Below are 13,928 nucleotides of genomic sequence, written 5' to 3'. Positions count from 1 at the left end.
GGACGTTCATTTTGATTATGGAAGCCCGGGCTTGTAAGCAGGGGGCGAAATTAGAGCCCGCCACCCGCCATTGGCGGTCAGTTTTTACATTTGGCGCATGCCACTGAGAGGTCTGCCCGCCGTGTGGCGTGTAGTTCATAACGATACTCTTATTTTGAAAATCCTGTGCGGGTCTCATTTCCGCCCCAAGCGCAGCTCCAGTCATAATATCGATGGCTCCGGCAGTTAGCAACATTCGGTTCGTATGATACTCTTATTTTGAAAAAAAACTTGGCAACGAGTCATATCCGCCCAGCCCTGCAGCGGGATACTATTGGCTTCTGCTCGTATCAACACAGATACAGTCTGCTCTAGTCTAGAGCGGACGTCCATGAGCTACCGTTACTGTTTAAACAATGACCCAGTCAACTATTCACTTTTAGTTTAATACATGACGACGCATTGTCTAACGGTATCTAGCTGGCTAGCTACTGATAGCTGCTGATATCAACAAATGCTCCAGCAATAGTTGACTCGAGTGCATAATACCTCCGTTCGCTCGTTAGCTCACGTTAGCTCTATATGTCCCAGTAAACTAAATAGTTCACTGAGGCGTTGTCTTAACGTTATCTAGCGGGCTAGCAGTAGCTACAGATAGCTCCTGATATCAATGTCTTATAACATTGATTCAATGCGTATTCTAGCTGAGGGCTTGATGAATGTGATATGACCAAAGAACCGTAACGTTATACCAATAGGGTCCAGCTGCAGCGCCGGAGAATCCTTGCTGGAGCTGGAGGCTACTCGAGTATACACACAGACAGTGGAGCTGTTTGCAGATAGCGAGCATTTTGACTTGTTGCGTGGTGGCGATGTCTCGCAGATAATACAACTACAAGTATGATTATATAATATATATATTTTATTTTAAAAAAATTATATAAAAGTATTATTATTATTATTATTTTTTTTTAATCAATAAAAAAATTGGCAGGTAAGAAATATGCTTGGCGGGTAGATTCTTCCCATCTACCCGCCACTGGCCGGTGAGTCAAAAAGTTAATTTCGTGCCCTGCTTGTAAGGAGTTAGGAAGGGACGACCATCTGTCTAGATCCTAGCGTATTTTATCATAAGTACCCGTGAAGTTGTACTTAGTAGTTTGACTCAGCGTGGGGAATATCTCTATGCCTAAGTATTTAAAATGTTCCACTATGGGGATATCAGCTGGTAGTCGCACCGCCTTGGCCAGCTCATTAAGAGGTAGGCAGGCAGGCTGACTTGTTCCAGTTAATCTTAAAGCCTGACAATTTACCAAAGTCGTCGATTATTCCCAATAATTTTGTGGCCGACCGGGAAGGGTCATCCATCAAAATCAGTAGGTCATCCGCATAGAGAGCAATTTTGTGTGGTGTATTATTGATCATTATGGGGACGATGTCCTCCGATTGCCTAATAAATTGGGCCAATGGTTCGAGGGAAAGTGCGAATAGTCCTGGGCTCAGAGGACACCCCTGTCTAGAAGATCTGGAGACTGGGAAAAGTGTGGAACAGTTTTTGCCTGTCAGTATCATTGCCGACGGCGAGGCATACAGGTAGAGCTGCCGCAATTACCGCATTACCGCGGTATCGCGGTTACATCACGCCCACCGCAAGAGTAGGCTGAATACCGAATCACAGCTGTTTTTTTTATAATAATAATAAAGTACCCTCCTCTCGTTGGGCTTGCGGCTCTGCAGATATACCCTACTCCTCTATCGAGGTTCCAAGCGACCCTATTGGGTACCAGAAAAGTCACGTGAAACATTGCAGACCACTGATTGGTCAGAAGAGAGACGCGTCACACGTTGGATCAGAGCTCATCACAACACGGCTAATAACGTTAGCTTTAGCTCCCCGCCGGAGTGGACTACCATCGCTCCTCAGGAGTACTAAACGAGACATAATGATTTTACTGTCTGCAACGAATGTTATAATAAAAGCCCTTCGTTCTATACACTTGTCTGATTGAAAACTTTATTAACAGACCGCAGAATGGGACAACTCAGCACGCTCTGAGCAAAGAAAGGAACTGAGATATGAATTGAGTATTTCTTGCCTTGCTATGGTCCGGTAAATACGCTGATGTTATTGAACGTGTAACTATAACGTTAATGCCACAAAACGAATGCCTTTATTATAAAGTAGTAACTTTATAATAATAATAAGAAGAAAGGGTCGGGGGGGTAACCACCCCTGCCCGCGACACCGAGTGAACGGCGCACGACCAGAGGGGAAACTTCGAATCCGTGTTTCACTTTCAATAACGAATGCGTGCTTGCCGAATCCCAAACAATATTCATGCTGCAAAGTCATCCTCTAAAGATAGACATTTAGACTAGAGGCAGGCTATATGCTATAAAGAGTAGACTACTAAAAAAAAATGCATTCAAACTTTTTTTAAATTTATTTTGTGTAAATAACCGCGGCGGTAGGAAATATTTCGCAAATTTGTGCGGTAAGGAAAACATCAATACCGTGGCAGCTCTACATACACAGGCATTAAAGCGTTCCGTCTTGGGACGGATATCCGTCCATTTGATTTGGAGATTCCGTCATTTGATTCGGAGTCGTGACGGATTTTAACCTGAGCCAATCAGAGGCGTCAAATATCCTTTTTCCCCCTACCGCGGCCGCACCAAACAGTCATTTGCGAGCAATCGGCAAATTCTCAGGCAAATGCAACCAACCAGAAGGCGAGATTGTTCTGAGTTTACAGCCCTTTCACCCGCCTCCGCTGTGCTCAGCACCAATGGGAAGCGCCCATTTTGAGACTCTCTAGCGTCTAGCTCTACTCGCGAGTAAACTTGACTCATCAACAACATGCGGCAACTTTTACCAGACCGTAAGTTCATTTGACTTATTCTAGTCTAAAGAAACATATATATTACTATTGCTATTGATACATCTAGGTAACGTGAATGCCACAAAACGAATGCCTTTTGTTAATCAGAACGTTATTTACGCGACAAGCAGTGTGTTGTTGTCGTTGTTGTTGTTGTTGGTGGTGTTTCGTGTGTGTGCTTGCGCCGCTCGCTTTCTGATAATTGTATGAATGTTGATAAATCTAGATAACGTTAATGCCACAAAACGAATGACTTTGTTAATCAGAACGTTATTTGCGTTATCAATTGTTTTTAAGCTCAATAAACGTCTTTCTCCCATTTGTCCGGGAGATCTCTGGGTAACAGTACTGTATATTTGCATATCATATATGTCACAAATGTAACATTACTATATACCTGTATGTCATGTATGTCACTATGAATTGAAAACGGGGGACCCTGATGTAAACAAGACGAACGTCTTTCTCTGGTCTGCATCCCCTTAACAATTGTGTGTATTGAGCTGTACTGTATTGTACCCATTCTGCAATCTGTTAAATATTGATTGATTGTTATTAACAGATTGCAGAATGGGTACAGTACAGCTCAATACACACAATTGTTAAGGGGATGCAGACCAGAGAAAGACTTTCGTCTTGTTTACATCAGGGTCCCCCATTTTCAGTTCATCATAACATATATGACACACATGACATACAGATAGACAATACTGCTACATCTATACATTTATGACATACCAGATTTACAAATACAGTAGCCTATTGTTTGTGATACAAAAATAGTCTAAAAAGAGTATATACATTTGACGAAGAAACTGTACATTGGATGTGGTTGGGTGGGATGGGGGGGGGTTGTAACTATACATTGGATTATCGACAACCTTACTTGGTCCCAAGAAGAGGGTCTCGTGTATTAAATAAAGTTTTCATTCATTCATTCACTCTGGATCTTGTAAATCCAGTAGCAATACACACAATTGTTAAGGGGATGTAGACCAGAGAAAGGCGTTTGTCTTGTTTACATCATCAGGGTCCCCCATTTTCAATTCATAGTGACATTTATGACATACACAACATACATGACATTTATGACATAGGGACATACATGCCTTACAGGTATATAGTAATAGTACTGTTACATTTTGTCACATATACGATATGCAAATATACAGTACTGTTACCCAGAGATCCTAACAGTAAATATATACATATGATGAGGAGGAGACTGTACATTAGGAGGGGGTGAGTGAGTGGGTGGTAAATAAATATATACAAACGGTGGGGAGGAGACTGTCCATTGTTGTTGTGGCATAATTGCGAAACGTGTTTAGTCCCTTGTTTGTATGATAACAAGCCGTTTAGTTCATGGTTCAAAGTGGGGAGGGGTGCTAGCTCGCCATCAATCAGAAGCTAGCCACAAGACTTGCATTCACGCTCTCCAGCACACAACAGTAGGGTCTATAGTCACAGTCAGGACAGTAGGCTCGCTCTACAAGTAGGCTCCCTTAAAACGCTAACACTATTAAAAAAAAATACAGTAGAGGTTAAAATAAGAATATGACTTGGCCAGAAAAAAAGTTCAGTCAGGAGATTTTTTTTTGCTTTAATCCCTGCATACAGGACTTTAATCATATGAATAAAATTCTTTCCAAGACCCATAACCTCAAGTACCTTCCACAGGTATGACCATTCTAGTCTGTCAAACGCCTTCATGACATCCAAAGACAGAACTGTGGACGGAGCTGTATTGTCTTTACTGTTATCGACTACATGCAACAGCCTCCTAAGATTATCTGCAGCCAGGCGCCCCGGGATAAAACCAGTTTGATTGCAGTGTACCAATACCGTCATAAATCTCTGCAGGCGACGGGCCAGCACCTTGGCAAACACTTTTAAATCGGCCCAGAGAAGACTCAAGGGCCTATAGCTACCACAATCATTGGGATCTTTGTCCTTCTTGAGAAGTAAAGAAATCAACGCCATGTTGACATCTCTTGAGAACTCCCCTTGTTCGATAGCGTAGGGCTGGGCGATATAACGATAACGATAAATATCGCGATATATTTTAATAATTTATATCGAATATCTAAATAAAAAAGAAATGGATTTTTTTTATTTTTTTTTTATTAGTATTATTAATTTTTTTGTGTGACCTGCAACAGGGCAGTTTTAAAACCAGAGACAGTGGACAGACTTGTCTTTCTTGCCTGCAACTTAAAGTAATGGCTTTGCTTGTCCAAATGACAATACTGACCAAATTGAGATTTATTTCTCTCTTGTCCATTTATTTTGTTTGCTTTCTAATTTAAAATACAGTTTGAAACCGTCTGTGTGCTAGCAGAACTAGACTCCAGTCACGAGTCACGGTGCACATGTGCGGTGGTTTGTCCACCAAAAAAGCGCCAAAAGATAGAAAATAAACTAGCAGAGCCAGAACTGTTCAACTCCCCTGGAGCCACAGCCAGCATAGAAGCCGGTTTACTTTAGCTTTTAAACCAGCTGCAGCCTGAGAACTGTGTGAGGGGATGTAACACTAAAGATGGCGGCAACGACAAAGAATTGCTGCAAAATAAACATACATCTGTTGTTTAAAAAAGAAAGTTTAAAAAAAAGGTTTTTTTTTTATTTATTTTTTATTATACTACTATTAACAATTTCGATAATTATCGATATCGAGAAATATGATAACATTATCATATCGTTATCGCGATATGATTTTTTTTCCATATCGCCCAGCCCTACGATAGCGTAATTGATCATATCGAGCATCAATGGACCCAGTTGGTCCCAGAAAGCTAAATATACCTCGGGTGGAATACCATCCCAGCCTGGTGCCTTACCCCTCTGCATTTCAGCAATCGTCTCCCTTAGTTCCATAAGAGTGATCGGTTTCCCCAGTTCCTTAGCCTCTTCCTCAGAAATGTGGGGTATCTCAAGCCCGCCAATGAACGATTCAAATTTAGAGTTGTCGAGATCAACCTCTGAGCTATATAACTGAGTAAAACTCTTTAAAAGTGTCGTTGATCTTTTTCGAATCAGTAGTGACTGTACCCTGTCGCGTCTTGATCGAGGGGATATCCGAGAAATGATCATTCGAGCGTATTTTCATTGCCTATAGATGGCTAGGCCTGGAGCCGTGAAAGTAGTAATTTTGCCTTGTCCTATGTATCAAGAACTCAGACTGTTGTTTAAGTATGGAGTTTATTTCTTTCTTGACTATCTTACGTTGTGTGTTTAGTCGTTCACTATAGTTAGTTTGCAAAGATGCGTATTGGTCCGCATATAATGTTTCCAGTCCTTCTAGTTTTTTTGACCGGGATTTACGCAAATTGGAGGCGAACAGTGTGACATGATCCCTGATAAATCCTTTCAATGCGTTCCACAGGACCCTGGGGTCATCGACCGTGCCAACATTGATCTGCAAGAATTCAGCTAGTTTACTCCTGAACTCAGAACAGAAATCATCGTTCTTTAATAAGGTGGAGTTAAAACGCCACCTGGGAGCTCTCGTGGAGAGCCTGCCAAAGGTTGCCATAAGGAAGATCCCCTTGTGGTCCGAGAGAGCCAGGGGAACCAATGAGACGTCGAAACTATCAAACATATTAGGGGACGCGAATGCATAGTCTATTCGAGAGAAGGTTTTGTGTCTGGCTGACAGGTGAGAGTAATCCTTGAGGGTGGGATTGGATATGCGCCATAGGTCTGCGAGCCCCGTGTCCTGGGCCCACATCCTGAGGGCCTTAGAGGACCGTTTTTGGTCGCTTGTTTCAGAGGACCCGGACCTATCCATCTCCGCATCCCAGCACGCATTAAAATCGCCACCCACAATGAGAGCGTATCCAGTAAGTTCCAACATATTCTTCGTGATTGTATTATAGAACGCTGAATCAAATGTTAGGGGCATACAATGCTATTATTGCCATCTTCCTATGAGAGAACTCAACTTTTGCTATAGTAATCCTCCCCTCCGTGTCCGACCACACATCCACGACTTTGATATCAAGGTTATGTCTTGTAACTATGACTACTCCTTTCGTCTTATCATCGGCTGAGGATGAGGAGATAACGTGATATTGTCTATTTGCTAGCCTTGACACATCACCCACCAATAAATGCGTCTCACTAAGGAGAGCAATGTCAATATTTCTTCTCTTCAATAACCAAAGGACACTGGCACGCTTGTGTGGGGCGTTAAGACCCCCTGCGTTCCAAATTAAAATATTCAATTTAGCCATGGTCGAATTTGTCTAAATGCGTAGAGAACATACCAGTGCAGCCAGGCTGAGGACAGAGGCGCTGATCCAGGCGGGCCCAGATGGTCAATCCCAGGAGTTCAGAGGAGGAACAATTACACACATATAAGACAACAGTACATAAAACACAGAAAAATACCACCCCAGTTACAACCCCCCCTCCTTCTACTCTAAACACTAACCCACCCGTCCTATTATTAACCCTCCTATACCCACTCCAATCCCCTCCCTATGCCCCATCCACTAAGGATGGTCATCTTCCTATCATTTCCCACTGGAATCATGGATCCAATAAGACGCTCTCCACTCCGACCCCCTCTCTAGATAAACCCCTGATTAAACCCCCACTAGTCCAATAAACAAATAAAAATAAAAATGTAATTCAATCGAAAACCACGTGAGCCTTGGCCCTAACATGTGACAACTATAAGGGAAGAAATAGCCATTATTATATAATAACTCAACATCATCCCTGTAGCCATCTACCTCCGAATCTGCGTATTAATGTCGCAATGTTATAGCATAAATGGATAAAGGAAAATTTAAATTAAAGCATACCAGCAGATAGTCTAAGGCAGGATCGGATCACAGTTAAATTGCGCAAACAGACGTCATTTAAACAGCGCCAATAAGAAGAAAAGGAAAAAAAGGTTATGGTCAAGGTGCACGCATGTAACAGCCCCTCTGGTCAGGCACAAAGGCTGGAATGACATAACCTATATAAGAATAGAATTAAACACCTTCATTAACCCGGGGATAGTAATAAGCTATACCTGACACAACCTGTTATCATATATTGTATATATATATTCAACCGACCTTCTACTACTGGAGCCCAAAGCTCAAAACAGCCTGGATATAAAAATAAAAGCATACAAGAAGTTAGTTAAGGAACCGATCACCGTTGAATTGTGCAAACCGATGTCACTTAAACAGCAACAACAACCAAAATACGTAAACATTAACTGGTCTCGAATGTCTCGGCGCGGGCGATAGACACAGCCTGCTAGCTAGCCCGAGGCTAGCGCGTAAGCTAGTGGTGAATCCGGCTAGCACGCTAGAATCTGTTATGTACATTGTCCAGCTAGCTCGCTAGCTTTCATAGAGGCGACACACACGTACAACCATGAGGTCAGCATTAGCGAGTAACGGAAGTCATTGGGATGCCCCGCTAGCTTGGGTGGGCAGTGGACAGTTAGCCTGTCTGGGCATGACAACAAGCATTTGTGAATAGTCCGCCCTATCAATGTATTCAGGCCCACATCGCCAAGTCACTCACCCGACATAGTTAACAAGCTACAGTCTCGGCCATCCTCCCGAGATATTCCTCCGCTTTAGCCAACGACTAAAATGAACGACGATCATCGCCCTTACCCAGCACAGATAATTTCGCGGGAGCGAATAGCGTAGGCCTCAGGCCTAGTTTCCATAGCCTGGTCATGACCACTTTGTATTCGCCTCTCTGTGCTTGAACCTCCGGCGTAAAGTCTTAGAAAATGGCCACTTTGTGATCGCCGAGACTTAGTTTACCCCTTCTGGCACGGGCCGACCGCATGATGAGCTCTCTCTGTTGGAGCCTGTTTAGCTTGACAATGATGGGCCTCGGCTCTTTGTTCACTCCAGGACTGGTCTTGCCCGCTCTGTAGGCCGACTCACATACGGGAGGGCTGGGGAGGACATCTTTCCCCAGTATTTTCTGCAACAATTCCGGCATGTTCTCCGAGAGACTGCCTCCCTCACTGCCCTCCGGTACACCAACAATCCTGTTGTTGTAGCGTCTCTCCCGGGACTGCATATCCACAATTACAGACTGTAGTTTGGCAACTTCAGCCTGCCTAGCCAGCAGGGAAGTCTCCAGACCCGCCAGCCTCTCGCCTTGTAGTGAGACCTCTGTCGTTAGCGTGGCTAGTTCGTTAGCATTAGCCGAGGAGACAGCATGCAGCGACTCCATCTTTTCTCTCAACGGGTCGACCGCCAACCTAATTTCTTCTGACATCTCTCGATGAAGGGTATCAAAAAATTCCGCCTGCACTTTTCTTTGTGTTTCAGCGAAGCGTATCTCAAAGTCTGCATGGAGTTTGGTCATGACCGAGAGAACAGCTTCACTTATCTCACTGATACCGCGCGACGGTGAGGGTAGATCCGGTGGCAGTTTGCCTGCTGTAGTGCTCATGGATCTGGTCTCCACCGACATCGCAGAAAGTTGAAAAAAGTCGACGAAAGTAGTTGAAACTCGACGACTCAACAAGCAGACAAATAACAAATAAAAATAAAATAAAGACTAATGGGGAGAAAAGTATATTTTGCACGATAGAAGGGAGCTCACGTGAAACACGTCTCACTCCATGAACGCCTAGCTCCGCCCCCTAAGGCCACTTCAATCTTAACGTTAATATCGCCTAATCTAGGTTTTAAATTATGGCAATGTGTCTAATCTGCCCGTCGCATTATCAATGACCTATTTCCAGTCAACATTGTCGAAGCAGATTGTTTTTTTATCGGTTCATTTCCGTTTCATAGCATTTAGAAAACTCCTCGTTTTCATGGAGAAAAAAGAGGTTTCCATGATAATCGCCTTTTACTGGAATATTCTAGAACGTTGTCATTGTTCGGCCTATTTATGAATCGTTTTCAAAGAAACGCTAGATTATCGATAGTATATGTGTACGCATGCACGCTCGTGGCGCGCGCTGAAAATCGCTTCTCCTATTTCCTGACGGCGCGCATAGTCAAACAGCCATATCACATAATCGCATAAAAGCTTATATATCCGTGAAAACGGGTCTGATTATCCTTAGACTTGTAACATAGATTCCTTACCTGAGATCAGATGGTATCCAAATGGATTATTCCAATTCCTGATCGCCATTCAAAAAAAAATCGATCTTTTTATTGATTCACCGTGTATACTGTAAAATACATATTGCCCGCTGCTCTGAGAGTCCAGCATAAGATAAGATAAGATAAGATATTCCTTTATTGATCCCCTTGGGGAAATTCAGGCATCATAGCAGCATGGGGGGGAGGGGGGAGGGGTACAGGTAGTAAAACAACACAGTATACAGGTAGTAAAAGACAACACAGGCAGTGTAAACAATTTGATCAATATGGTCAAAATAATTTACTATCTGACTAGCTGAGGAATATTCACATTATTCACAGTGTCACATAAGGTGCAGTATGCATTAGGTAGTGTTATAATTTACTATCTACTGAGTATACTTTAATCAAAGTACCAGGGTAGTCTACTTTGTCCCCCTTGGGTTCCTATAAGTCCCAGGTCAATGTCTGGTAGCAGTCGCTGTCGCTGCCCCCTGTTGTGGGGCCTGGAGGCTGCTAGTCGCTGCCCACTGTTGTGGAGCCTGATGGCCGCTGGTATGAAGGACTGTCCGAGGCGGTTAGTTGAGTGTCGGGGGTGGGATGAGTCTGTGGCTGAACAAGCTTCTCATCTTGACTAGCTCGTCGTAGAGGGGGTGGTAGGGGTTCTCCATGATGGCATCCAGCTTCCTTATCATCCCCCTCTCTACCATCACCTCAAGTCTAGGTAGCTCGACTCCCACCACGGAGCTAGCCTTCCTCACCAGCTTGTTGAGCTTGTTGGTGTCCCTTGAGTTGATGTAGCCTCCCCAGCATGCCACAGCATAGAAGAGGATGCTGGCCACAACAGACTGGTAAAAAGACTGCAGCAGTTTGTTGCACACATTGAAGGACCTGAGTCTCCTCAGGAAGAACAGCCTGCTCTGTCCCTTCCTGTAGAGGGCCTCTGTGTTGTCCGACCAGTCCAGTTTATTGTTCAGGTGTACCCCAAGGAACTTGTATGAGTCCACCATCTCCACATCCACCCCTCGGATGGAGATGGGAATCGGGAAGTCCACCACCAGCTCCTTGGTCTTACTGGTGTTGAGTTGGAGGTGGTTGCTGTCGCTCCACCCCACGAAGCTCTCCACCAGGGCTCTGTACTCCTCCTCATCATCGTCGGTGATGTAGCTTACGATGGAGGAGTCGTCTGAGAACTTCTGCAGGTGGCACCCGCTGGAGTTGCGGCAGAAGTCTGAGGTGTAGAGGGTGAAGAGGAAGGGTGACAGCACAGTTCCCTGGGGGGCGCCGGTGTTGCTCACCAGTACGTCAGACTGACTGTCCTTTAGTCTGACGTACTGTGGCCTCTCAGTGAGGTAGTCCTTGATCCAGGCCACCAAGCCGTGCTCCAGCTGCATCGCAGAGAGCTTCTCCGCTAGCAGTGACGGCTGGATGGTGTTGAAGGCGCTGGAGAAATCAAAGAACATAATCCTCACTGAGCTGCGCGGCTTCTCCAGGTGCGTGTACGCTCTGTGGAGCATGTAGATGATGGCATCCTCCACCCCGATGTTTGCCTGGTATGCAAACTGCAGGGGGTCGAGGGAGTCACGCACCAGGGGCTTGAGGTGTTGCAGGACCAGTCTCTCAAACGTCTTCATGACGTGTGACGTCAGAGCGACTGGCCTGTAGTCGTTGGGGGTGCTGGGACGTCCCTTCTTGGGCACCGGGACAATGCAGGAGGTCTTCCAGAGCTGGGGCACCCTCTCCAGCCTCAGGGAGAGGTTGAAAAGATGCTGGAGCGGTGCTGCCAGCTGCTCTGCACATACCTTGAGCACCCTGGGATTGGTGTTGTCCGGTCCTCTGGCCTTGTTTACGTTAATTCTGGAGAGCTGCCTACTGACCTGACTGGTTGTGATCGTCAGGGTTGGGGGTGGTGGGCAGTCTGCTGGTGTTGGGGGTGGGGTGCCGTTGCTGATGGGTGTGGGTGGGTGGGGGGTGGGGGGCTGCTTTGTAGGTGTGATCTGGTGCTGGTGTCGATGGGTGGGGGGAGGGGTGTGGGGAGGCCACTCTGGTCAAAGCGGTTGAAAAACGAGTTGAACTCGTTTGCACGCTCTGGAGGGCCCTCCACAGCTGTGCCCTGCTGTTTGAAACCAGTGATCTTCCTGACCCCCGCCCACACCTCCCTGGTGTTGTTGGCCTGTAGTCTGCCCTCCAGCCTGTCCTTGTAGCTGACCTTGGCTGCCCTTAGCTCTTTTTTGAGCTCCCTTTGGACAGCCCTGGCCTGCTCAGTGTCCCCTGCCATGAAGGCCCTCTTTTTCCTGTTTAGCAGGTGTTTAATGTCCTTGCTAATCCAGGGTTTATTGTTTGAGAAGCAGCGTACCCTCTTTGTGGGTACGATGCTCTCCTCACAGAACCTGATGTAGTCTGTGATGCAGTGGGATAGTCCATCAATGTCATCACCATGGGCCCTCACAAACATATCCCAGTCTGTCGACCTGAAACACTCCTGTAGCTCCTCCTCGACGTCGTCAGACCACTGTGGGACAGACATGGTGGTCGGAGGCTGTCTCTTAATGAGAGGCGTGTATGTGGATACAAGCCTCACAAGGTTGTGGTCTGACTGGCCGAGGGGGGGCAGGGAAGTCGCACTGAAAGCCTCCTTCACGTTAGCATACAGGAGGTCCAGAGTTTTGTCTCCCCTGGTTTTGCAGGTGACATACTGGGTGAAGTTTGTCAGGGTCTTGTTCAGTCTGACATGGTTGAAGTCCCCATTGATAAAAATAAATGCATCCGGGTGTTTTGTCTGAAGCGCCGCGACGGTAGAGTGTATGACGTCACTCGCCTGCGCCGCCGCCGCGCTGGGTGGGATGTAAACAGTTAGAGCCAGGACGTGTGTTATTTCTCGCGGTAAATAGTATGGCCGCAGACTCAGTGCCAATAGTTCAATGTCGGGGGAACAGATACGTTCCTTAATGGTGATGTGCCCCGGGTGGCACCATTTGGAGTTAACAAAGACAACAAGCCCTCCGCCTCTCCGCTTGCCGCTCTGTTTACTCCGGTCGGCGCGCACCACCGTGAAGCCCTCCTGTTCAATTGCACTGTCCGGGATGTTCTCGTTCAGCCAGGATTCGGTGAAGCACAGTAGGCTTGCCTCCTTGTACTCACGCTGGTTGATCATCAGGGCTGAGAGCTCGTCGGTCTTGTTGGCCAGCGATCGCACGTTCCCCATGACGACAGCGGGCAGGTAAGGCTTGAATCTCCTGCTGTCCTTTATCCTGTCCTTCACGCTCGTGCCAGCTCGATTTCCCCGTCTGCGAATCCTTATTTCGGCTGGTAGATTCCTCGGTGGTTCTGCAACTCTGTTTCGAAAGCAGAGGAGAGCCTCCCTCGGGTAAACCAGCCCGCCGTTGTTGTTGTTGTTGTTGTTGTTGTTGTTGTCGTCCTGCCGCGGGTAAACCAGCCCGCCGGTGTCCATTGTTCAGAGCTGTGCTCGACCGAACTTGCCTAACTCAGCTAACTTCACAGAAGTTGTTACAAATGCCTTAACTTGGTCTAAAGCAACGCACAGTCACTTATACACCTATTAAGTAAGTATAATCACAAAAAGAATAAGTAAGAAAGTAGTAAACGGGATAAGAAGTAAAGGGGGTGGGAGCTGCTATGAAAAGGCTGCCACTCTCCTCGGCGCCTACTACTACTACGACATGAAGCTGGTAGATGCCGGCTCCGTGAGTGAGAAGTAAAATGTGGAGTGCAGGTTTTTTTTTCTCATTCATTTTCATTGAGTTCAATCCAAAAGGGTGAATTACCACCTGGGAGACGATAGGGGGCGCTTTTTTCACATCTGAGCGCCTGAGGTAGCTGAATTTCCAACTGTAGACTTGGTTGATGAAATATGATTTCAGATCGCTAAAAAAAGAGAAAATACGAGAATTCTCGTGAGTGGGCATTCAACCCGCAGGGGGTAAACCCGAGAAATCTCGGGGCGTGGCATGCAAAGTGTTAAAGGAACACGCCA

The 13,928-nt window shown here is 45.9% G+C and overlaps 1 protein-coding gene across 2 annotated transcripts in view; it reads left to right on the top strand.

Annotated features, from left to right (window-relative positions):
• The window catches only part of kiaa0232 (KIAA0232), a 106,857-nt gene that overhangs the window by 84,199 nt on the left and 8,730 nt on the right, over positions 1-13,928 (top strand). The window lies entirely within an intron of this gene.

This window comes from Notolepis coatsorum (assembly GCF_963971535.1).
Source record: "Notolepis coatsorum genome assembly, chromosome: 4".
Lineage (NCBI taxonomy): Eukaryota > Metazoa > Chordata > Actinopteri > Aulopiformes > Paralepididae > Notolepis > Notolepis coatsorum.
Note: the sequence above shows the minus strand (reverse complement) of the source record. Positions and strands in the feature narration are given on the sequence as shown.